Source organism: Gorilla gorilla, chromosome 23, assembly GCF_029281585.2.
Source record: "Gorilla gorilla gorilla isolate KB3781 chromosome 23, NHGRI_mGorGor1-v2.1_pri, whole genome shotgun sequence".
In the NCBI taxonomy this organism is placed as follows: domain Eukaryota; kingdom Metazoa; phylum Chordata; class Mammalia; order Primates; family Hominidae; genus Gorilla; species Gorilla gorilla.
In genome coordinates, this window is record NC_086018.1 from 28,202,751 (window position 1) to 28,228,769 (window position 26,019).

Here is a 26,019-nt window from a genome sequence, read left to right on the forward strand (position 1 = left end):
TTAATATGCTGCCCTCCCACATTTGCATTTTAAAACAGAAGCTTGTTAATTAGAAAAATGAATCTCACCTAGGGATTGTGATATGAGAACAGACTGAATAAACAAGGAAGAAGAAAGTTTAAAGGGAACTTTGTAGCTGTCTTTAAATTTATGAAAGTCTGTCATAAAATGCAGGTAACCACAGACACATTCTATGTTGTTCCAAAGCGTAGAACATAGACCCAATGGGAGGACATCCCAGGGATGCGGATTTGGCCTCAACCTATTAAAGAATTTTCCCCCCATGCTCTAGCAAACTGCCTGGCACATGGAAGGCAATCAACATTTGACTGTTTTTGATAGCAATGAAAACTGTCAGATGGTGACTGCTTCTGGCTGTAATGAGTTCCTTATCACTGGAAGTGTTCAAGACTAGTTGTGCAAGATGTTGTCCATTCGGATAAGAATTGAACCAACTGAATACTGTAGTCTCTTCTAGCTATAAAACTCAGTGACACTTCTATAAATAGTTGAATTTCAACGGAGATTTTAGAGCAAAGGAACATTTTATCAATTCTTTTTCCAAAAGGCAGGAAAGTGGTTAAAACTGAGGGTTCTGGAGTTAGACATTATCTGGGTTCAAACCCTGGTCACCCTACTTACTAGCTGTATGACTCTGTTTGGCAATTTTAATGTTTTACTTGCTATCTCTGTACATCAGCTTCCTTATCTGTGAAATGGGGGCAATAGTAGTGTCTTTCTCACAGAGCTATTGTGAGAGCTCAATGAGTTAATACAGGAAAAGCACTTAGAAGAATAGCTGGCACATAGAAAGTTAATGTTCAATAAACATTAGTTATGAGGTATCATCTGATACCCTTGCCACTTCTACAGCTTTTTACGTCTTTTCAGTATGTGGAGGGAGGTCCTTTGTAGCATAATTGACCCTGACCTTGTTTTTTCCTAAATCAGATGCCAGCCATGGCCACTGTGATTAACTAGTGGACTTTCTATCTCCTAAAAGCAAGCTTTAAAGCTAAACAAGCAGACAGGGCTGGTGACGTGCAGTTTATGAAGGATCTGCCAATGAAACACAATCATGGCTGTGGACACCCTAACCCTGCTATGTGCCTGACAAGTGATAGATAACCAGTAAATATTTGTTGAATGAGCTGGGTGCAGTGGTGTGTGTCTGTTGTCCCAGCTACTCAGGAGGCTGAGGCGGGAGGATTGCTTGAGCCCAAGAGTTTGAGACCAGCCTGGGTAACACAGCAAGATTCCATCTTTAAAAAATAAACAAATAAACAAAAATAAAATATGTGTTGAATGAATAGATTAACTCGGTAGGGTTTTATTATTTTTATTTATTTAGTTTTGATCAGGTAATACATTCACATGATTTAAAATTCAAAAGGAACAAAAGGATATATAAAGAAAAACCTCCCTCCCACCCAGTCCCTCAGCCATCCAGTTTCCTTCCCCATAGGGAACTAACATAAACACTTTCTCATATGTCTTTCCAGAGCTATTTTAGGCATAAAGAAGCAAACATACTTGCTTACGCACATTTATTTCTTTCCCTCCCTTTTAAACAAATGGCTCATATACTGTTCTAGGCATGATTATTGAAGTAGCCCCAGAAACGGGAGTGAGCATGGGTACGCCAAGGAGGAATTAAAAAAGAAAGAGCTCAGGGACAGAAAAATCAACCAGGAGACTATTGCATTAATACAGATGTAAGGCGATTAGAGCCTGGACTAGTATATTAAATGGGATAATCAGGGAAAGAATTATTTGAATGTTTTTTAACTTACACTGGGGTAACCACTATATAGAGTATTTCTGTCACCCCAGAAGTTCCCTTGTGTCCCTTTGCCGCCAGCCCACCCTCCCCAGGCCCAGGCACCAACTCCTCTGCTTTGTCAGAGTTTTTCAGCTTTCGTGTTACAGGCCTGCATGCCCGTGGTGGGACCTCCACTCAGCAGAGTTAATCACAATACCAGTCAACATCAGTGGCACTTACTCCAGGCCAGACACTCCATTAAGCACCTACATGTGCTCATTCATTTAATCCTCTTCACCAACTGAAGCAGGTACTGCTTTTATCTCAATTTCCGATAAGATATCTAAGATACAGAGAAGTTAAATCACTTGCTGAAGGTCACACAGTTAGTACATAGCAAAGTCAGAATTTTGAACTCAGAACAATCGGCTTCCAGTGACCATATGTAAAAATAATATAAGAAAATATTCAGACCCCCACAGAAAGAGTTCATTGCTATTCATCGAGATTCAGAGGGAAGACCAATCCTTAGTAGGTTGATATAGAACGAAGTTGTCCAGAAGCCTTCAAGTGTACTTTTAACTTGTCAGTTAAAAGAAAGCCAGTAGCCTTACTTCATAGGCATTAGCCAGTGGGCAGAATTTCACTTCATTCCCCTGCCTTCAATGTGCACAACCCCATGATGTTTTCTTCTAAGAAATTATAACATTTAGAACTATCTCTGTATGTTAAAGAATTGGTGTGGTCAGGGCATTACTGAGAATGACAAGTATCTCTGCCTATCTGTGGGTCCCAGAATATGCATGTCATTCTGAAACCACAAGGAATGCGGTTAAATCCTCTGGTCGCATCTCTCAACAAAGATTTAGCTGTTTCACTGTTGCCTCCAAAGAGCTTTTTTCCTGGACTAAGATGTTAATTCACAGTGATGTCTACTAATGGGTCTTCCATAAAGAGGACTCTATTAAAGGAATTAATTACATTACATGTTCAGAAACTTCCCAGCATAATGAAATGACTCCCTAGCTGAAATAGTATGAGAAGGAAACCATTGAACTAAATCATAATGGAGACAAGTTTCCATAAAGTGAAATGCAAGTTTGCTAATATAACTGTAGACTATGAGAAACAGGAGAGTGAAAATGCTAATAATGAAACTTTTCACTCACTGATGGAGTTTTATTAAATATAGATCATCTTTTTCCAAACATTTCAAGTTACTTATCATCTTCTATTTGAGGCCTAAGTTTGCCACTTATTAACATTGTCAATTAACCTTAAAATGCTATTTTAATGTTTTGGTTTTTTTTAAACAAGAAAATAGTTGTCCTCAGTCAACATAGAATAAAAGAAAATAGACTCAGGTTGCATTCGATGGCATTCAAATTCCAGAGGAGGTGGTAGAACGATCTATTCTGGAAATCTAGGTTGGTTTTGACACCGTGCTGCCTAAAGCCTGGGGAGTAGATTAGATGACTTTCTGTTCTCTTATTCCACAGTATGGTCCATTTTCACACTGCAAATCTACAGAAATGATAATAGCAGAAGAAAAAGATAACAGCAGGTTAAGTGTGGTGCTAGGGATTGTGCTGGCAACTGGCAAACCACCAATTCATTGGTTTCTAGGTAGATATGGGACAGTGGTGCAGGGCAGGGTAACATGGAATGTTCATTACAGTCAAAGTCTGGATTGTAATCTTAATCTTGGTTCTCCCTTTATTTCTGGACAAGACTCTTAGTTCTCTATTCCGCTGTTTCTTTAGTTGCAAAATGTGGATAGTGAACCTGTCTTTCCACCTAGGGTTTTTAACAACCAGGAGATAGAAGCAGTGGGTTATGACAGTCTACTCTAAATCTGGCACAGTACCTGTGATCCCTCTGCCTGGGCTCTGGGATAGTTTGGAGGAGGAATGGAGGGTTCCCTTGAGGGACCAGCCCATTCATCATCAGTGGTTCTAGAGAGATCCTGATCCCAGGAACCAGGAGAGCCTGGACCAGTTCTCTGGCCCCACTCCAGGCATTTGGGTTACTGTCGAGCAAAAGCGAGCTTCATCGGAACCTAGTTTATGCTTAACTGAAACTTGGGCATTAGTCAGAAACAACTCAGCCTTCAAAATGAGGCCCACAGGGAAGTTGTTTTTATTAATGAAACTCATTTATGATTATAGTATATAAAGCAATCATTTGCATGCTATGAACTGTTTAAGAGATTATGGTGATGATATAATGTGTAGAGAGGCAGAAAAGTTACAGAGTTTACAAGACGATAAACCACCTTTCAATAACTTACTATTGTTTAGATTTCAAGTGCTTCTTAAAATGGATAAGCTAAATAAACTCTTAACATAGTTCTAGCTAAAAGTCATTAGTCTAACACTTCTGGTGGAAACTGTTAAACCAATTCTGCAACCAAAAAGATAAACAGCTAAAAACTGCCAGGTATCAGTATTATTGTAATATTCCCTTTATCAAAAACCTATAACTGAAATTTATAGGTAAGAGTTTACAGTAAGCAGCAGGTACCTGGAAACTTGTCAGTTAAGGTTTCCCTTTATAGAAGAACCTCTGCTGTAAGCTTTTCAGCCCTCTAAAGCCAGTAAAATTAAAAAAAAAAAAAAAAGAGCTTTCACTATTAGTTTCTAAGGAAATTATATAAAGGTCATAATACTAAGAGAAAAGTTTAAATTGTCATTTCCAATAGGACATAAGCCTCCTAAGAAAAAAACAACCTTGTGTGTTTTTCTTGGGGGGGAGGCATATATAAATAACAATCAAAAATCTTTTTCTTTCTTGATTTAATTTTAAAGGTGATAGTTAACTAAATCACTTTAAAATGACTTCCTGCTGCTCCCCCAACCTCCTCAAAATTAAGAATACAACAAATATTTGCATAGGTTTATTATTCACATTTAATCATGAATAATTCACTTTGTACAGACAGCTGGGTAAACAAGAGATTTGGAGTTTCCTTTTTCTAGAATATTTTTCCATTGGCTGAAAGGAAACAGCATCAGTGGTGATTTTATATGATTTTCAGTGCCATCTTGTTTTCTCTCCTCTGGATAGGAGACCCCTCCTCCCTCCCTCCTTCTGTCCTTTTTTTTTTTTTTCCAGTTTACTTATTTCTGCCAGCTTTTGGGCTACACCTCACCAACATAACATTTTTCATTACAAAATGAAAAAATAGCTCAATCATTCAGTTTTTTATTCTGCAAGACAACATAAAGTGTTTGTTTCTCACTTTCCACAATATTAGAGTTTTTTTAAACTGTGGGTTTGCTTTTGTGTGAAGACCCTCTTACTGATGCGAAAATATCTTTCAGAACTAATTCTGCCTCATCATTACCTCCATCTTTTCCTATCAGCCATTAACAATTTCACAATTATTGACTGTCTGCCACAAAGTTGGTTCTCATTTCCCTCTGCACCTCCCAGGCCTACGTGAGGAAGTGGAGCACGTATCACTGAACACAGGTTTACCCAAGGCTATCAACTCTTGGGCAAGGGGGGCATAATTTACCAAAGGTCAAGGATCCTTTCAGTTCTGTGAACGTCATTAATCAAATTGTGATAGTATAACCTGTGGTTTAGGAGACAATAAGGCTTGCCATAATTCATCTACGACCAAAGGAGGGGTTGGGGGTGGGGGGGGGGGGGCGGTCATAGTATATCTTTGGGAAATCCCTGCATTTTGTCATGGCCTCTGGGAAGTAAGAATTTTCGACACCCACCAAATGTCAAGCATCCACTCTAACTACGTTAGTTGAGGACAAACATTGGCTTTGGGATGTATGTGCCCTCTATTCAGCAACACATATAATAAAATGTGAATGTCGTAGAATGGCAAGTAGCATTCTAGAGAAAATTAACCATACTTTGACTAAATTAAAAATTAATGCTTTCTTCATTTAACACTTAGGGTTTACTGTATGCTAGATGTGTTCTAACCATGTCATACATATTAACTCTTTAATTCCCATAACAACCCTTTGAGATAGGTACAATCCTTATCCCCATTTTACAGATATGGAAACTGAGGCACAGAGAAATTAAGTAATTTGCTTAATATCACCACAGGAAGTGGTAAAGGTAGGATTTGAACCAGGCAGTCTGACTCCAAAGTCTGTGCTTTTAACCACCATGCTTTGCTATGAGTATAATACCTGCTTATGGCAAAATAAGAAAAGCACAAAGAAGAAAAAAATTACCCATAGTCCCACTCCCTACTTTAGTATATTTCCTTTGTGTGTGTGTGTGTGTGTGTTTGTGTATTTTTTTCCGTTTTTTTCAATTAACTATACTTTGTGAATATTCTCTCATAGAAGATACTGATTTGATTGAACATTCAGATCATTTTCTTAGTCTACTGTGTTAAGTACTGGCCCAGCTAAGTTTGGAAGCACTTACGATTGGTGGAATGGAGTGGAGTAGAGGACTGCTGATTTAGCAGATGCATTATTTCCCCAAGCCAAAGAGCTGCCCTGAAAATGGGCCAAATATAATTTCTTTTAAGCAACCTGAAAAAAGTGTTTCAGCCTAGAGACATACCGTGACTTTTTCCTTCAAAGCATTTCATTTACGTTCACTTTATAAAGTTCAGTTTTCTTAGGGGCTAGGTAGCAGGGGCAGTGGGGGCGGTGTGGCGGAGCCGCTGTGAGTCTTAATGCAAAGAGAAATGTAGGCTAGTCAACAGGAAACCCAAAGTGCTTGATACAGCACACTGACCTCTAATTGTACCTTGGCATGGCTGCTTTCTCTTTCTTTGATAGGTGTTGCAAAAATATAATAAATATAATAATATATCTTTTTAAAAAAAACATTTTTCTGGTAAACAAAACTGTTGTTATATGCCAAGACAATAAGCATCTCTGAAGCCAAGACAGTAGTGGTCATTGCTATGGCCAGCTACAGCTTTTGGCCAAGTCACATGCCATCCTGTCAACAGCCAAAGAGGTAAACAGCATAGATATGTGCTGACCTAACCTCAAAAACTCTTGGGAGCACAAGGAAATTGGCTTGAAAAGACTCTCTCTTTTTCCTCCTTGTTAATTGAATTTCTGTCTCTAATTAAAGAGACAAAAACAGAAAACAATATTCAAAAGGGAAAGTCAAAGAATAATCCCCATCTCTGGAAAAAAATAAATCATTGAATCATCAGAAACATGGCTGCATTGATTCTCACTCTTTCCCTGAGCTGTTTACCCATTTTCAGGTGAGGAAGTGAAGAGGAGGGCCAAGGGCCAACTTTTTCAAAGGGCCCTCTCTGGGAATTACTTTTGTATGTACATAAATTTCCACAATAAGTATCTTTTGAAGTTTTCATGCAACTGAGTTGTTCTTTCAAAATTCTTATCCAATGTTCTAACTTGAATTGTGCTACCAGAAAATCAGGTGTATCTTAATTGCTAAGTCAAAGTTGGCTTCTTTTGGAAACCAAAGCTCGCTAACTTGAGCCCCTAAACTCACCCAACCTCCTTATTTTTTCCTTTAAAATACCTTTTTCCCCACTTCCTACAGTCACTGGTCTTAGGTCCCCTTGTAACCATTGCAGGCAGCTGCTGTTCGAAATTTTAAAAATGAAATTTGGGCCGGGTGCGGTGGCTCATGCCTGTAATCCCAGCACTTTGGGAGGCCAAAGAGGGCAGATTGCTTGAGCCCAGAAGTTCAAGACCAGCCTGGGCAACATGGTGAAACCCTATCTCTACAAAAAATACAAAAATTAGCCTGTAAGTCACAGCTACTCAGGAGGCTGATGTGGGAGGATCACTTGAGTCCAGGAGGTCGAGGCTTCAGTGAGCTGTGATCATGCCTGAGTGATACAGCAAGAGACTGCCTCAAAAAAAAAAAAGTTTTTTTCATTAACCCTAAAACTAAGGTCAAATCTCTTTCTGTTTCCAGTGTTTTGAAAACTAGTTCTAATTCTTTCTGTCTGAGTCTTCGCTTCTAGTCTTAGGGGAATGACAAGGCATTGGGACAGGAAACTAATAAGCCCTTCCAACCAACAGCCTATTAGCTGTTGAAGGTTACCACTTCATCCAGATTCCAAAGAGACTCCTTCAAGGAAGGATCTGGGGACCAGTGAGTACCTAGGAGCAGACTAGCAATCTTTCTCCAGAGAAGGCTTTAGTAGGTAGTAACTACAACTCACCCTAATATGTTATATTAGAGCCCACCACTTACAGAGGACTTACAAAGGGTTTCTGATGCATATAATCGCATTGAAGTTTCACCATTATCTCCTGGGGGTGGGGGATGGGTGGGTAGTGACTATTGTACATAGCCTGTGTTGGCTGCCCCATATCTCACAGTTTATGGAGGACCTGATCTGAGTGCACCTGTACCACGTACATGGCATGTGTACCATGGCCTTGCTCCCTCCTTGCCCTGAGTCTTCCTCCTTCATTCCTTGCCCAGCTCAGCTATAGTGTCTTATATTTCAGTCAAAAGCTGTCTTTCTCCAAGACATACTGATCAGTTAGCTTAAGCTGTGAACGTTTGGTTTTGGTGTCCCCCTACCCAAAGAGGAGTCTTCAGGGCTCCTCTCCTGACACCCTGCTGCCTGCTGTTCCTGTGCTCTCACACCATGCCTCCCATCTCACAGGACTCCCTGAGGCCACACCCCACCCAGGCCTGCTGTCTTGGAAAACCACTCATGACTTGAGCTTGGACCTTTTCTCCCACAATTAAACTCACTTGCCCTACGTCTCCTCTCTCTAAGTCCTACTAGGGGTCCAATTTGTGCTAAGAGACTACTAGCTGGCAATGGTATACTATTCTAATACCCCAATCCTCTCAGGACCACTTATTAGCCATGTGGGCTTGGGTGAGCAATTCAGCACCCCCTGAGATTCACCTGTGAAATGGGGATAATCATTCTTTACAAGTGAGGACCAAGTGAAATAATTTGGAGTGCTATATACATATCACCTGAATTCCTTCTTGCCCCTCAACCCTCTCTTTCTCTCCTAAAGTAATTTCAGGGCACCATCTTCTCCTGCCTGGATTACTGCAGCAGCCTCCAGACCACAAAATTTTCTCTGCAGTTCAAGTACATTTCATTTACCATCTTGCAGATGGTAAGACATGTTTACAAGTCAGCTGGCTTCTGAATGTGTCTTCTGGGCATTCAATTCCCCCAACTACTTTCATCTTACAGCTTCAGCCACTACCCCTAGCACGGTTATCTCTTGCAGTTACTGGTGTAACTTTCGATGGCACTATGAAGTCCCCATTGGCACCTGTTTATGCCTCTCGGCCAAACCCCTGCTAAGGGGGTGACAGGGGCAGCATGCTCCAGTAAGGTTGAAGCACTCTTCTCATGGAGGCTCACCCAAGAGGGAAAGAAAAGCAGAAGGAAATGAGGGAAGGAAAGGTGGAGGCTAGAAAGACACTTTGGAAACTGTGAAAGTGGCCCTGAGCTCACATGAAATGCAAGCCAGCAAAAGTGTTGAGATTGGAAACTTTAATGTGGCCCTTTTGAGAGAACAGCTGTAGCACTGCAATTTCCTAGAAATCTGGATGGACACATTTAAAGAGAGTGAAGCACTGAATGGAAATAACTAGAAAAGAGGCTTCCTCCTGAGCTCTGAATGTCCTATCGTGGAGGAGTTACAAGAAAGAGCAAAGCTAATAGCCAACTGAAAACCCACATGTTGTACATTTAAGGTGATAGCTGGGAACCCAGATTCTATTTTTAGTCAAAAAAGTGGGGGGAACATGCATGAATTGCTATGAACAAGAAAGGCCAGCAAGGAAAGAGAGAGAAACAAGGGAGGAGAGGCCAGTGCCAGCTTTCAGGACTGACATTATGGTGATTTTTCTTTCCCTGCTCTGAGAAGTTGATCTGGTGGTCCTAAGTTCCTGGCATTGGGCAATTTTCCAAAAGTTTGGGGAAGTTACTCATGAAGAAGAAGCCAACTCCAGACAGCTCGTCGGGAAATGTGGAGAGTCAGTGCCTGGGTGGTTTTCATACTAATCCAGGATTTATTAAAGCTCAGAAAGCCAGCAGCAGAGAAGGTTTTTATAATGAGACATTTTGCAAATAGAGTCATCAGCATTTTTTGATAGAAAAGAAAGTTTCTCTCTGAAACTTTCTGAAGGAGGTGGCTGGCTTGGGAGGATGGGAAGAGGAGGGGGGCTCCTTCTATGAGTGCTGTGGCAGGTGGGGGACTCCAGCAGTGGGAGACTCATTCCTTTCTCAGTCCCCTCCCCTTCAGGGTACAAAGTTTTTATTTGCAGTTGGGAGGAATTAGAGTCAATGATCTAATAGAGCTAACTTTTTCCTCTCAATATGGTATGATGTGGCATTGGTAGCTCTGCCAGATACTGATGCTACCAAGGGAACTTCAGTGCAGGTGGACTTCACGTTATTACATTGACTTATTCTTCCAAAGTTACATAGAAACTAAATTGTTTTAAATCTACACAAGTAGTTAAAGAAGCCCTACTGGAAATCTTTTGTAAATCTAAATATGCATCTGAAAGGCGAGTAAACACTTCCAAAAATATTTTGCTTGTAGCTCTGAATTTTGATTTGTCTCCTTTGCTGCCGGAACATTCAAGATGTATAAATGTTGTGGTGTAGATTAATCATCTGTCCATACCCACCTTGATTTTCCAGAATTTTATATTAAGCAGATTGGTTTCCCTTCATGTAAAAAAAAATCCAATAATTCTGCAGCTTCTTTGGGACTTTATAATTTTTCACTTAAAACAACAACCAAAAAATTTTGTTATTTCCAAACACACTAGAAGACCACATCATCTAGCCCTTGAGCACAGCATTGGCCAAAGTTTGAATGAGGGGCTAGGCCCTGAGCATCAGGTGATGCTGATTGTCAGTGGTCAACTCGATGTACATACCTTCTTGGGAATGGGTTCTGTGCAAGGCACTGGCTGGGTACGATGAAAGGAAGTCCTGAACTGTTCAGACAGTCCATCTGATGAGCAGCAATAAGCCCTGAAGAGGAATAGGGTTAACAAATACCAACAGTCTAACGCATACCTCAGAGGAGAGAGAGAGGTCTAGCATGGTGAGGGAAAGTTTCAAGGAGGGAGTGAATTTTGAGCTGGATCTTGAGGGGAGGTCAGGGTTTGTATACACAGAGTCAGGCAGGAAGAGCATCTCCTACTAAGAGGAACAGAGGAGTGACTGCTCAGAGGTGTGAGGATTGAAGGGGATTTGGTGATAGAAAATGGACCAGTGTGGCAGGATTTCCAGAAAGGAAATCCTGGAAAAGTTTCAGAACAAATTTTGAATTAAGGGTTTGCAAACACTTATGTGAAAACAATAATTGCTAAGAGTCAAGCATGGGTGCACTAAGAACTAGTCACTTCCTGTTTTTTATAAGGTTACTAGACTGGTAAACTAGAGGATGTTGTCCAAGGGATTCTTGTGATTGGCTGGAATTTGGTCTTTTTCTAATGTAAAGTTTTATTGTTCTGTGTAAGAGTAGAACTCAACTGTGTTGAGTTCCATTATGCCACTCCTTGCAGCAAGGTATCTGACATAGGCTCTGTGATATTCTTGGTAGGGCTGTGGTCTGTGTAAGTCAACATTCATCCCCAGAGGTGATGGATCAATGGCAGGATAGAGGATGGTTTCCGTACTATAACAGGGCTTGATGTTTGGCCCATTTCATTTTTCCATCTTCATTCTTGTTTGCCAATGACATAAGGAAACATACAGGCACACAGGATACATTATCAGAGTTCCAGATAATATGAAACTGGAAGAGATAAATAAATGTATTCATTGGTATATCAAAAAAGATCTTTTGGGGCTAAAATGATAGACCAAAAAAAGCAGCTGAAATACAATAGTTATAAATGCAAAATACTGTATCTAGGGTCAAAAAATCAACTTCTCGAAAAGCAGATGGAGAAATATGTCTTAACCACAGTTGATGTGAAAAGAGACCAAGGCCTTTTAGTTTACCACAATATGACCTAACAGTGTAATGTACTTAGCAAAAGAAGGCTATATTTAGTAAACATATCGTGTCACTATGTTCTTTAATTCAACAAGTCCTTATTTTGTCCCCCAATATGTGTCAGGTATGAGGTTGGGCAGTGAATACACACTGGGGACCAAGACAGAAAGAGTCCCTCCCACATACAGCCTGCAGTTTAGTAGAGGACAGAAACAAACACCAGAAAAAGTAAACATATAAAATCATTAAACCTTGTGAAAGGGGTCTGGAGGGGCACAAATAAAAGTGGGTAAGGGTCAGGAGGGACCTGCATTTCATGAAGTGGTCAGGGCAGGCCTCTCTGAGGAAGTGGTGCTTGAGCTGAGGCCATATGAAGAGGAAGGACAGTCAGAGAGACAAAACACTCCAAGCAGGACAGTGAGTGCATAGGCCCTGAGTCTGGAAGGAACTTGATGTGTTTTTGGAACTGAAAGACCAATGAGGCTGGCCCCCACTGTGGCTGCCAATGTCCATTCTCCTGTCCTTCCATAGCGATGGGGATTCTGACACAGGGCTACCTGGCTGTAGTATGTTTCCCAGCTTCCCTTGCAGTTGAACATGGCCATGGGACTGAGTTTTCATGAGTGGAATGCTAACAAAAGATCTTCTGTGACAGCTGGGGCCCTTAAGAGGTGGGTGAACCCCCCCTACCCTTCACACTTTCCTTTTCTTGCTGGATGCATCTGAGACTTGGTAGTAACCCAGCTTATACCAGAACACCACATGGAATAGCCGATCCCCAGTCAGAAGGGGCCTTGGTCACTGAATGACTGCAGAGAATACAGCCCCTTGCCCGCTTGGATCACTCATCTCACTCATCATCACTCAACTCTCAAGATGGTTACTTGAGAGAAAAAAGTTTCTATATTCTTTAAGCCACTGAAGTATTGTCATGTCTCTTACCTAACCTAACTACTACAGAAACAGAGGAGATACTAGCGCCACCAACCAGTCCACATTTAGAGCGTTGCATTTAGTCCAAAGGTTCACGTTTTTAAAAGAGACATTGACCATCTGAAGCATGTCTAGGGAAAGGTAACAATAACAACATTTAGGAGTCTGAAAACCAAGTCAATGAAAAATCTGTTAAAGACATTACAGTTGTTTAGTCTGGAAAAGAGATTTCTCCAGGGTGACATGATAACTGTCTTCAAAAATTGAAGAAGAGGAATGAAACTGAATTGGGGTAGCTCAGTGGGACCTATGGCTGGTTGGGATTTGTGATGAAGCAGATTCTCATTCAATATAGGGAAGAAGTATCTAACAATGAGGGGTGATTAGAAAAAGGCCAGATTGCTTTGAGTATCAGAGGCTTCTCCCTATCACTGCACCCAGAGAATGGCCACCCACTTATGAGATGTTGCAGGGGTGATCCAATATCATTGTGGCAATGCTAGTGAATTCTAGGATTTCATGTAGAAGAGGTGATATATAATGCAGGTGAAGCCAGGTCACAAGGGGGAACTGACTGTCAGTTTGGAGTGTATCCTGGAGGCAAGTAGTATCTTGAAGGTTTCTGAGCAGAGTAGCAACATGATCAAAGCAATCTGCTAGGAACATTGCTTTGGCCAACACAGGGTGGAAAAAGTCCTGATTTTTATAGCCCATGTTGGTCATTGGGTGCTTATATTCCCTGAACCAGTAGCAATTTAAAGAAAACCAAGAGTGGGCCGGGCACAGTGGCTCACGCCTGTAATCCCAGCACTTTGGGAGGCTGAGGAGGGTGGATTATGAGGTCAGGAGATCGAGACCATCCTGGCTAACACAGTGAAACCCCATCACTACTAAAAATACAAAAAAATTAGCCGGGCATGGTGGCACGTGCCTGTAGTCCCAGCTACTCAGGAGGCTGAGGCAAGAGAATTGCTTGAACCCGGAAGGCAAAGGTTGCAGTGAGCTGAGATCGCGCCATTGCACTCCAGCCTGGGTGACAGAGCGAGACTCCGTCTCAAAAAAAAAAAAAAGGAAAACCAAGAGTAAACAACATTGATTTTCTTTACTTTATTTTTGAGATAATCCAAAAAATAGTTATGAGCTAGCATTTTTTAACAATTTATCTTCCAAGATGAATGATCCTTTCATTTCAAGGAACTCAAAGTACTTGACATCCCAGTCTCATTCAGGCTTGTCTCATATATGAACCGCTATGTCAGGGGCAAGACTGTCAAACCTCCTCTCTCAGATAAGAAGGATTCACAAAGAGGGGAAGTGAGTTGTTCAAGGTCACAGTGAGTCAATGGCAGGGCAGGCTCTTTGACTGAGGTCTCCCAACCCTCAGGCCTGCACACTGCCTTGTGCCCATGCAAAGGATACCTCAACTAGGAATGTCCCCCACATACCAGAAAAACCAACCTGAATGAACATCCTTTCTGAAGATAGAAATTACCTGAGATATTTAAGGTTCAACCAATCTCATTTTGTAGATGAGGAAACTGAGGCTTAGTGAACTCAGGCCTGGGATTCCTTGTACTACATCTTACCATCCCATCTACCCATAAAATGGTAGGCCCAGAAACAACCTACATGATTACCTGGAACCAACTAGGCTATCATCATCAGCTCCACTGTCTGGAAATATAAAGGCTCATATTGGCTTTGGCCACCAAAGAGAGGAAACATTCTGCAATCCTTAAAAACTCATGGCCGAAGGGGGTGGGGAGAACTGTTTGAGCCTTGTACTTACAAAGTCAAAAGGGAAAACATGTGTTTCACATTTGTCTTGGGATGGGAAAGAAAAACTTTTCCTTTCACTTAATCTTGGTTTAAACAAACAGAGAGACTGCCCTTTCTGTAAACTCACCGAATGTCAAATATTGTTCACTCGCATGGCATCGGCTTACTAAGCCACTACAGAGCCACTTCCCTCACGTAATCCCCTCAATCCAAAGGCACTTCAACTTGAAGAGGATCAACTGAAATAATACACATTTCCTCTGATGATTGGACAAGAGGCAGCCGATGGAATCAGGTTTCCAAACCTATAACCCCTGGTTTCAGCCGGAGACTTGAGGCAATACAGCCTCAGTCATGACTCAGGATTTTGCGAGTGAAAGCAAGCACGTCAAGTGATGTAAGAAAATTCCCCCATTCCTCCAACCCACTGGCTTCCTCCTCCCTGGAGAATTCAGTCAGACAGCATTGTGTTGGGGGTGGGGGAGAAACAGAGGTATCCTGTCACTGGGTGCTGAGCTGCCGGCACGCCTCCTATCACCATTGCCATGGCCAGCGTCATCACCATTGCGGTGGCCAGCGTCAGCGTTTGACAAAGGAAGTACTCAGTTACAATTACCTTCCTGTTGGCCAGCAGCTCAGATAATTGCTTTGCAATGTGTGTGAGAACCTCATAAATTAAACCAAGAAACAGAGGGGCCAGGTCTGGGCTGAAGGGAAGTGTCAAGTGGAGGAGGCAGTGATGCAAGTCTACCTTTGAAGTCACTTTGTTTGTGAAAAGTCTGCTGTGCTCTCTTAAGGAAACTCCACTGGAATGAGGTTTCTGTGCATGTGGGGTTTAGGGCTATTGTTTTTGGCTCTGACTTTCACCTCAAGCCCTAGCTAGGACATGTATAAATCCCATAACAACAGCCTGACATGAAATTGCTCACCCTCTCATTGCATCAGGGGACTTTTACTCAGGCGGATTTTGAATGCCTCATTGTTTAATAGGACAGGAAGTTTACTCTCAATGTAAATGAGGAATCCTTTTTCTCCCCGCCTTACCTCCTTGGAAGATTGTTACAGAGGCCTGACTTGTTGGCCCTAGTCTAGCTTCTGGTCTAGCTCCTTCCATAAAAGCAGCTGCAGCCCAGCAGCAGCCTCCCAGTTTCTTTATTGGGGTAAGGCTTTTCTTAGGACCAAAGTTTTGGGGCAGGCTTTTCCCTAGAGGGAGTGCTGGGTGATGGGTTAAGTAAGGGCCACCCAGGGACAGGGTGGGGTTGGATGTGAAAAGGGTGGATTTTCTCTTTTCAGTTTCTTCATTCTGAACTGGACCTAGGTTTTTTTTTAATCACAGAGAGGGAAGCCCCATCTCTAAATCTTATGATGCTTTTCTTCCTTGGGATATATCACAAGGAAAAAGTGGGTGACTAGCCCACATTTGTGGCATAAGGATAGGACTCTGAAGTCCAAATGTATCAGACTAACCAGCATCAGCAAGAAGATGCCTAATTCAGAACCGTGACCCTACCCTCTGTTAGAGCAAATCTCTGAGGATAGAAACTTCTAGAAAAATCCTTGTGGGCTCCCCCACATCTCACACCACACTCTGTAGGCAAACCATTTAAAAAAGGCACAAGTATAACCCTCTCAATCTTCTTCTGATGCCCTCAGCAACAAGATTGGCTGAGAGATCTTCAAAGGGAGAATAATCTCAGATACAATTACTTTAGTCAAAGGAAACCAGTTATGGACAACAACGAGGGAAATGACAGAGACACTAACTCAGTAAGATGAGGAAGCCCTAGTTTATTTGGTTTGTATATCCAGAATCTTTTTTCCTACACATCTGAAAAGATACCAATAATGAGTTAAAAAAAAAAAAATCAAGTCAACCACTGCGCATGTAGACCTAGAGATTAGTTAAGGTTGAATTCCCATCACCATTGCCTTCCACACACAGCTTCATCAACAATGATGAAGAGTCAAGGATGGGCTGGGCAGGTGGCTCAGGTCTGTAATCCCATAACTTTGGGAGGCCAAGGTGAGTGGATCACTTGAGGTCAGGAGTTCAAGACCAGCCTAGGCAACATGGTAAAAGCTGTCTCTACTAAAAATATATAAAAAAAAAAAATTTAGCTGGGCATGTGGTGCACACTGGTAATCCCAGCTACTCCAGAAGCTGAGGCAGGAGAATCACTTGAACCCAGGAGGCGAAGGTTGCAGTGAGCCGAGATCGAGCCACTGCACCTCGGCCCGGGTGACACTTGCTCTGTCTCAAAAAAATAGGAAGAGTCAAGGATGATCCCTGACAGTGAATATGCTAAAGATTTATTTGTTTAAAATTGCAACATTAACCAGAGTTTTACACACGTGTATATGTGTATACGCATGTAAGTGTGTGATTGTGATTTTATTTGCACCAGGTCAGGTATAACTAAGCAAGAAGTAGCAGCCTTGCTTGTGGCCAGAGCTCTGTTCTCAGAGCTGCTTTCACATTACAGTCACCTGTAGAGATTCATCCACAACACACAGATACCTGAATGCCTGAGTGTCTCCCCCAGAGGTTCGGATTTAACTGGGCTGGCCTGGGATCTGAGCACACATCTTTTTTTTTTAAAGCTCTCCAGCTGATTATAATGTGTGTCCAGGTCACCATCCACTGAACTAGGCCAGCCCCTAATGCAGTCTTCTCCCTCCACTGCTCTGTAAAATTGAGCCACATTTGCCAGCTCCTTGCACAATATCCTCTCACTTGGGCACTGGTGATTCTCTCATCTCCCTGGTCCTCATCCTCGCTTCACCCCACACTTCAGCATCTGGGATCTGGCCTCCCTGTGACTATACCATGGCAAAAAAGTTCTTCCTAAAATGGCCTCAGGTATAATTCACATTTTAAATTACTTCCTACTCAATAAAAATGATTGTATTTATAAACAATCTGGTCATTCTCATGTAATGAGGTGAGAAAAAACCAAGCTGCATTCAGTGGCACATGACTGCTTGGCTGGCCCCTTCCTCAGCGGGTCTGTGTACCAGCTTCGTACAAGGCTGGTGCAAATCCATCCTGTTGAAGGTACAAATAACTGTGTATTGGGAACCCTCAGGAACCTTTGGGGGCTGGCACAGAGCTTGGCACACCACAGGTGCTCAGCAAACTTCTGATGAAACAGAGAATATTGAGTCTGCAAATTCAGGGGGTTTCCCCAACCTAATTTGGTTCTGGAAATTCAAATGACTGGACTGAGAAAAAGTTGTCCTGGTGATTACCAAACCCCCTCTCAGAGAACGCAGCAAGTGGCAGAACTAGCCAAAGAAACGCAGGCGTGATCAGTAGATACGCACAAGCATGCTATCTTTCCTGCCTCTCCCCCTTTCTTTCTCCTCCCTGAGAACAGCTTTTCATGTCATTGCAGAAATAAGGTGGAGGGGCTTCCTTTCCACCCCAAAAGCAATTTGGTTGATGGGGTTTTAAGCCAGGATCTCTCTGGGTAGAAATGACGTTCTGTGCTGCTAATGATAAATGGTGAACAAGGAGATTCTCTTTAGTTTTTTAGTCTGTGTAAGCACCTAAGTGCCCCAGATTCTCAACATTTGCTGTTTTGTCTTCTCTGGGTCCTATCTTGGCCATGTCGCCTCACTCTGAGCTTGCTTCTGGAAGGAGGTAACAGACGTCAACTAAAATCTGCCTGTTTATGGTGTTTTTCTGTTTCATACTCTTGAGTTAATATGTTCTAATATCTCGTTGGATGGACCTTTCCTAACCCCATCTCACCCTTCCTTTTCAGGATTTTGTTATTTTCTCTCATTCATGAGACATGAATTTCTTTTTCTTTCTTTTTTTTTTTTAATTAGTCTAAGGTTGAATTCCCATCACCATTGTTTTCCACACACAGCTTCATCAGTGATGATGACGAGTCAAGGATGGCCCAGGCACGTGGCTTATGCCTGTAATCTCAGTACTTGGAGAGGCTGAGGTGGGTGGATCACTCGAGGCCAGGAGTTCGAGACCAGCCTGGCCAACATGGCAAAACCCTGTCTCTACTAAAAATGCAAAAAAATTTTAGTCCAGTGGCACGACCTCGGCTCATGGCAACCTCTGCCTCCTGAGTTCAAGTGATACTCCTGCCTCAGCCTCCCGAGTAGCTGGAATTACAGGAGACTGCTACCACGCCTGGCTAATTTTTATATTTTTAGTAGAGATGGGGTTTCACCATGTCAGCCAGGCTGGTCTCAAACTCCTGACCCCAAGAGATCCACCCACCTAGGCCTCCCAAAGTGTTGGGATTACAGGCGTCAGCCACCATGCCCAGTCATGAATTTTCTTTAAAAAAAAAAAAAATCAGTGAATCTCACTGGGGTTTTTATTGGAATCATAATGAATCAGCAAGTTAATTTGGGACTAAACAAATTTTCTAAATTGAATTTTCCCATGTAACAACGGCTATATTATTCAAATCACCTTTAAAACTTCTAAGTAAAATTGTGTAGTGTTCTTTATCAAGATCCCACATAGGTTTACTGCTATGTGATTTATGGCTTTGGGTGCTACTGTGAATAGAATATTGGAATTATGGTTCTCAATAGCTTACTGGTAAAGATGAATGCCTTGATTTTGGGGTGTTTATCTTGTGTCCAGCCATTTTTCTAAATCATTTTATTAATTTCAGTAGTTTCTATCTGGTTTCTTTAAATTTTTTAAGGGTACAACCACGTGATTGCAAAGAATAATATTTTATATTGATCAAGGGGGGTAGTGGTCCAACATATTAGTGCCCTAGGACTGCTGTCATAAGGTACCACAAACTGAGTGGCTTAAAAACAACATAAATGTATATTATTATTATTATTATTATTATTATTATTATTTTATTATTATTTTGAGATGGAGTCTGGCTCTGTCAGCCAGGCTGGAGTGCAGTGGCTCGATCTTGGCTCACTGCAACCTCTGCCTCCTGGGTTCAAGCGATTCTCCTGCTTCAGCCTCTCGGGTAGCTGGGACTACAGGTGCCCGCCACCATGCCCGGCTAATTTTTGTATTTTTAGTAGAGACAAGGTTTCACCACGTTGACCAGGCTGATCTCGAACTCCTGACCTCAGGTGATCCGCCCACCTCGGCCCCCCAAAGTGCTGGGATTATAGGCGTGAGCCACCATGCCCGGCCAGAAATGTATTCTTTTACTGTCCTGAAGGCTGGAAATCTGAAATCAAGGTGTCAGCTGGGTTGGCTCCTTCTAGAGGCTCTGAGGGAGAATCTGTTCCATGCCTCTCCTAGCTTCCAGTGGTTGCTGACAATCCTTGGTGATTCTTGGCACGCAGGCCCATCACTCCAGTCTCTACCTCTGTCTTCAAAAAGGTTTCTTCCCCATGTGTCTGTGTATCTCCAAATCTCTCTCTCCTTACACAGCTATCAGCCATTGCATTTAGGGCCTACTCTCCTCCAGTATAACCTCATCTTGACTTGATTACATCTACAAAGACCGGATTTCCAAATAAGGTTATATTCACGGGTACCCAGAGTTAAGACTTTTTTTTTTTTTTTTTTTCCGAGACGGAGTCTCGCTGTTGCCCAGGCTGGAGTGCAGTGGCGCGATCTCAGCTCACTGAAGGCTCCGCCCCCCGGGGTTCACGCCATTCTCCTGCCTCAGCCTCCCGAGTAGCTGGGACTACAGGCGCCCACCCCCTCGCCCGGCTAATTTTTGTATTTTTAGTAGAGACGGGGTTTCACTGTGTTAGCCAGGACGGTCTCGATCTCCTGACCTCATGATCTGCCCGCCTCGGCCTCCCAGAGTGCTGGGATTACAGGCGTGAGCCACCGCGCCCGGCGAGTTAAGGCTTTAACATACCTTTTCGGGGGACACAATCCCGCAACATCTAGTGTGTTTGTCTCTGACGAGGCTACATCTAGAAGTTGTGGTCCAGCTCATGAACCATATTTCAAGATGTACATTGAAAAAAAGCATTTGTCCTGATAAAGGTGGCCACACGGTGAAGGATCTTGCATCTGCGTGATATGAGAAATGCTACGGGAACTATGTTCAGCTTGGATCCAGGCTTTTGGAAGAGTGTAATGTCCATCTTCACATGCATATGGGGCTTTCATGGTACACATAATCTGTATTGGAGGGAAGTAGATTTTGGCTCAATATAATTTTGGCTCAAGATCCAAAGGATCTTTGGATTAAGGCCATTTACTAAGGGCAGTGAACTTAAAGCAGTAGTAACTTACCTCATCCTTCGCTCATCTAACAAATATGTACGAGGCCTGTTATGCTCCAGGCAGCGGCACCAGGCCAGATGTTAGGGCAATAACAGGCATATGAGAGATACAGGCCTTGCCCTCAGGAAGCTTGCAGTCTAGCAGGCCCTGACAGGGTCCAGGCAGGCTGGGTTGGCACGGCGGTCAAATTGTTTCTTAGCTAAGGCATCATGGTCTTTATGGCCTTTGAGAGGCAATGTGTAAATGAAAGTGGGGGTTTGGGGTGAGGAGTGGGAGTTGAGTGGAATGGATTTTTTTTTTTTAATTTATCAGCTTACATCGGAGGACTGGATTTAAAAAAAAAAAAAGATTGAAATGAACACAAGGGCTTTCCCTGGCAGGCCACATGCAAAAAAAGTCAGCTCCTTCACACCATCACGCATGTCCGACCCTCAGTGGAGAAGTTTTATCTGCACAAGTCTCAGATTCCACTCTCCTGCTTCCCATTACAGCCTTCTCAGCCTTACCCCACCCAGCCTGAGTAACGAAGCTCAACAAACAAAACAGTAACTGCTCGGGCCAGAGCCACCTCGCTGGGAAAACAAGTTCCTCTCCCAAATCTCAGCAGACAAAATAGCCCAGGCCCTAGGTGTTTCCCCTTCTGCCTGGGACATGCAGCCAGGAAAGCAAAGCGAGAAGCTCTAAATCAAGTGTTTTCAGCCGAACCAGATCCAGGAGTAGAAGGGAGAGGCCTCCACTCTCAGCGGCTGTTCCTCCTTAATGAGCCAAAACAAAGCCGATGCCAAGGAAGTTAATCTGCCCCGAGATAGGGGAGAGCCACTCCCTGAGGTGGAGAAGGAGCTTGGGCCCAAGGCACGGTCTGGCCTAGAAGGCTGGGCCTACAGAGGTGCACACGGCCAAGATCAACCTTCCAGGTGAGAGGAGGTTCAGTCTTTCAGAAAAAGGAACCCCCTGTATGCTTGTTTGCTGCCTTTTGACCATATGAGGAGACAAATACACTATTTAAAAGATCTGTCAGCCTTACGCCTGTAATCCCAGCACTTTGGGAGGCCGAGGCGGGTGGATCATTTGAGGTCAGGAGTTTGTGACCAGCCTGGCCTATATGGCGAAACCCTGTATCTACAAAATATACAAAAATTAGCTGGGAGTGGTGGCGCATGCCTGTAGTCCCAGCTACTCAGGAGGCTGAGGCATGAGAATCGCTTGAACCCAGGAGGCAGAGGTTGCAGTGAGCCGAGATTGTACCATTGCACTCCAGCCTGGACAACAGAGCAAGACTCTGTCTCAAAAAAAAAAAAAAAAAATCTGTCATTGGTGCTTGGAAATGCCTGGCACTCAACACCAAGGAGGTCTCAAAAAACATCTGGAAGAGATCATGGGGTTCCTGCCCCCACTGTCCATCCTTCCCCTGCTTCTCTGCACAAGTGCACATAGCCTCACCCAAGCACACATGGGTACATGTGTGCACATATAGCAGCACACATACATTCACCCTTCCACACATGCATCCTCACACATGTATATGTGCATGTGCACACATACCCACATACATAAACACACTCCTATATGCGAGTATGCACACAATCCACCTTCTCACACATTCTCAAATGCACCTGTCTGCACACACATTCTCATGCAAAACACACATGTTCTCCCTCACACACGGCTATAAGTGCACGTGCATGCATCCTTATACACACATTCACACACAAACGTGCACTCTGTATACACACGAACCTGCACCTTACATCTTCACACATGTCCATGCGTATAGGTTAATGTACACGTTTACCCTCATACACAAGCACACACATACATGCATTTTCACACATGCATATGTGTGCACACATTGTCATAGTGCCCTCACACACATGCACACACACATGTGCATCCTCACATACATCCTCACACCTACATACCCCCCATGCCCTATACTTGGGTGAACACTCATCCTCTCATACACAAACCCCTTTTGAGCTGATGCTTCTCCCAGAGTTAATTTGACTGTCTCCTCCATGACAAGGAGAGGCCAGTGACTGGGTCTGGTTTCCATTTGGAGCTCGCAGCCTGGCACCCAGCTTGGCAGACAGATGGTAGCAAAGGCCCATAGCCCCAGGTCACCCACGGGCCCCAGAGGAGTGTTCCTGCCATCCATCCATCACCCAAGAGCCAGCACCCTGGAGTTGGATCAGTGTGGTCCTCACAGTAGCTTGGTGACCATGAATAAGTTTCACAGCCTGAGTCTTAGTTTTTCATCCAAAAAAGGTGGTTAACACTTATTTCATGGCGTTGAGAAGGCTAAGATGACAGAGGTGAAGTGGCCACACATAGTAGGTGATCAGGAAAGAGCTCTTTCAGGCGGCTGCCCTGGGCCACCGGAACTCCCTGGCCACCATTCTCCAGGGCCCCAGGCACACTGGGATGGGAACTAATGAAATCCAAATGTGAAACTCTAGGCCTTTCATGTGGTTGCTGGTCAGAAGCACATTTGATAAGGTGTGCCGGCTGTCCTGGCCGTCCCTACATGAAGTCTGTCTAGCCAAGGCATTTCCAGGGGTCTAATGAGAAGGGAACTGTGGTTGGGTGATTTCGAAGGTGATGGGAAAGACGTTGTTTTTTATTTATAAAGCTGCCAGGGCCAGTTGGGGAAAAGCAGAGGAAAGGGAAACTACAAGAAAGTAGATCCAAAGAAACAGAACCTGAAAGAGCTCCCCAGGCTGCTGCCTAGAACATCTGGAACTAAGCTAATGGGCATGGAGGGAGAGCAGCTGCCAAGCCATCTCTTGGCACGAGCTCTGAGAGCCGCCTGAGGGAGCTGGAGCAGACGCCGTGGGACTTTTCCCCTGAGTTATTGCAGCTTCCTCCTGGAGCCGGCCCGGGGTGGCGGCTCAAACATGGAAATGTGGTCTGAATCCTCTTCCCAGCAACTGCTGCTGGGCCTCAGTTTCTCTCTGTGAGGCGGGCAGTTGAGCGAAATGAAATTATAATATTTAATTATAATATTGCGAGTGTCAGACACTGTGCTGAGTTCTGCATGTGGATCCTCTTAATCCTTAAAACAACTCCAGAAGTGGCAATGATTGCACCCACTTTGCAGATAGAATAACTGCTCAGAGAGGGTGTGTGTGTGTTACCTAAGGTCACGGAGCCAGCAAGGGCACTGGGTGAGAATTTGAACCCAGAGCCACTGGCTTCCTAACCACAGCGCTCTCCTGCTGAGCAGGGACAAGTACTCATCTTCCCAGCTCTCCCTGCAGTCAGGGAGCCAGAACACCCTGGGACCGGAAACTGCTGCCTGGATGACCTCAGCCAGCTACCTCGTTTCGCAGACGGGGAAAGTGAGAACCAGAGAAGGCCAGTGACTGGCCCAAGGTCACGTTGTGTCCCATATCCTCCTCTCATTCCCGGACGTCCAGCTCCCCAACAGCCCCAGCACAGAGCTGGGGAAAAATCTTCAGAGACATCCCCTTGGGAAGACAGCTGGAAGGCAGGGCTGAGCCGGGGGCATTTGTGACCCAGCCGCGAGGTGATGAGGTGCTGACGAAAGTACTGTATTTCCCCCTTTTGAGAAACGCTTTGGCATCAGATGAGTCTTGGGGGAGGGAGGAGAGGAATTTGGCAGGGATCTGGTTATAAGCCATCTGGAGGGTGGCGTGAGGACCGGAAAAGCCTCTGCCCGTTCTGTTTGGTCTCATCCCCTGAATGAGGTCACTGAATGTGCACGGGAGGCTCAGCGCTGCCCCACTCCAGCCTGATGGAGAAATCCTACCCGAAATCCCAAAGCAGGACAGGGACATTCCCGCCAGATACTTTTGCAGCCTTTGTCCTATGGGACGAAGCAAGGGATGATGACACACTCGCCTGCCCACCCGGAAGTGAGTCTCAGGTCATTGCATCAGAAGGGTGACAACCTAACACAAGTCATTGCTAAGCAACTCTCGCGTGCTCAGTATTCACATTTTCTTGCTTCATTCTGACCACTACACTGCACAGGAGCCATTATTCCCACCCCCCACCTCCATTTACAGATGAGGACACTGAGACCCAGAGAGCTTTTTGTTTTGTTTTGTTTTGTTTTTTGAGATGGAGTCTTGCTCTGTCACCCAGGCTGGAGTGCAATGGCACGATCTCAGCTCACTGCAACCTCCGCCTCCTGGGTTCAAGAGATTCCCTTGCCTCAGCCTTCCGAGTAGCTGGGACTACAGGCACCTGCCACCACACCCAGCTAATTTTGTATTAGAGATGTGGTTTCACCATGTTGGCCAGGCTGGTCTCCAACTCCTGACCTCGTGATCCACCTGCCTCAGCATCCCAAAGTGCTGGGATTACAGGCATGAGCCACCGCGCCTGGCCTGTTTTATTTTTTGTTTGTTTGTTTGTTTTGTTTTGTTTTCAGAGATAGGGTCTGGCTTTGTTTTCCAGGTTAGGGTGCAGTGGTGCGACCATAGCTCACTGTAGCCTCAAACTCCTGGGCTTAAGCAATTCTCTCGCCTCAGCCTACCAGGAACTGGAACTACAAATGCATGCCACCATCCCCAGCTAATATTTTTCCTTTTTGGAAAAATGAAGTCTCACTATGTTGCCCAGGCTGGTCTCAAACTCCTGGGCTCAGGTGATCCTCCTGCAGTGCTGGGATTACAGGCATGAGCCACTCTGCCCGGCCAATCTCAGAGAGTTTTGATGAAGTTACAAAGTTCTGACCGTGGAGCCAGAACTCAAATCTAGGTATGCGAGGTCCGAGCCCAGGCTTCCACCAGGGCCACTGTGCTGCAACTGCCACCACTTCCTGGCACCTCAAGTGACACCCAAGCATCATTCAAGGGAAATGGCCCATATCCCGGCAATCCCCCCCGCCCCACTTTCTTCTCTGAATTAGGGACTTCGGCAGAGACAGAGCCCCAGCAGCCTCCACCCGTCCCCTCGTGTCGGCCTTGCTCACCCACGGATGAATCAGTTGGAATGTTTGGACATCCCAGCTCAGCGGCTGTGGTACCAGGAGCTGTCAGGAGGCGGGAATGCAGAGAATGTGGCTCACTGTGCTCCCGCCCGCCCAGGCTGAATCCGCAGAGAGGTTTGGAAGGTGAATGACACAATGTTTGTCAAGGGTTTGGGACGACAGGTGCATGTGAAGATGAGGACAAAGACTGATTCTTTTCTTGGGGCTGCCGGCACAGTTTCGCATCCCTCCCACACATGTCCGCATTCCAGGCCCAGACACTCCGTGCCCTGGGCTCCTATGAAGGGCAAGAAACCACTGATTAGGAAGCAAGAAGAAGAAAAAGAAATGTCCCAGGCTCTTAAAAGAAAGAGTGTTTGACCTCTTTACCCAAATGCCATCCTGAAACACAGCTTTTTTGTTTGTCGTTTTTTTTTTCTTTTAGAGACAGGGTCTTGCTCTGTCACCCAGGCTGGAG

At 44.2% G+C, this 26,019-nt stretch overlaps 1 long non-coding RNA gene across 1 annotated transcript; it reads right to left on the minus strand.

Annotated features, from left to right (window-relative positions):
* Positions 1–1,323: 1,323 nt before the first annotated feature.
* LOC134758216 (uncharacterized) lies at positions 1,324–25,691 on the minus strand. Its single transcript, XR_010133147.1, has 3 exons — positions 25,545–25,691; positions 10,625–10,721; positions 1,324–3,286 (listed from the first exon to the last, which is right to left on the minus strand). It is a non-coding gene; the product is annotated as an uncharacterized lncRNA (long non-coding RNA).
* Positions 25,692–26,019: the final 328 nt, after the last annotated feature.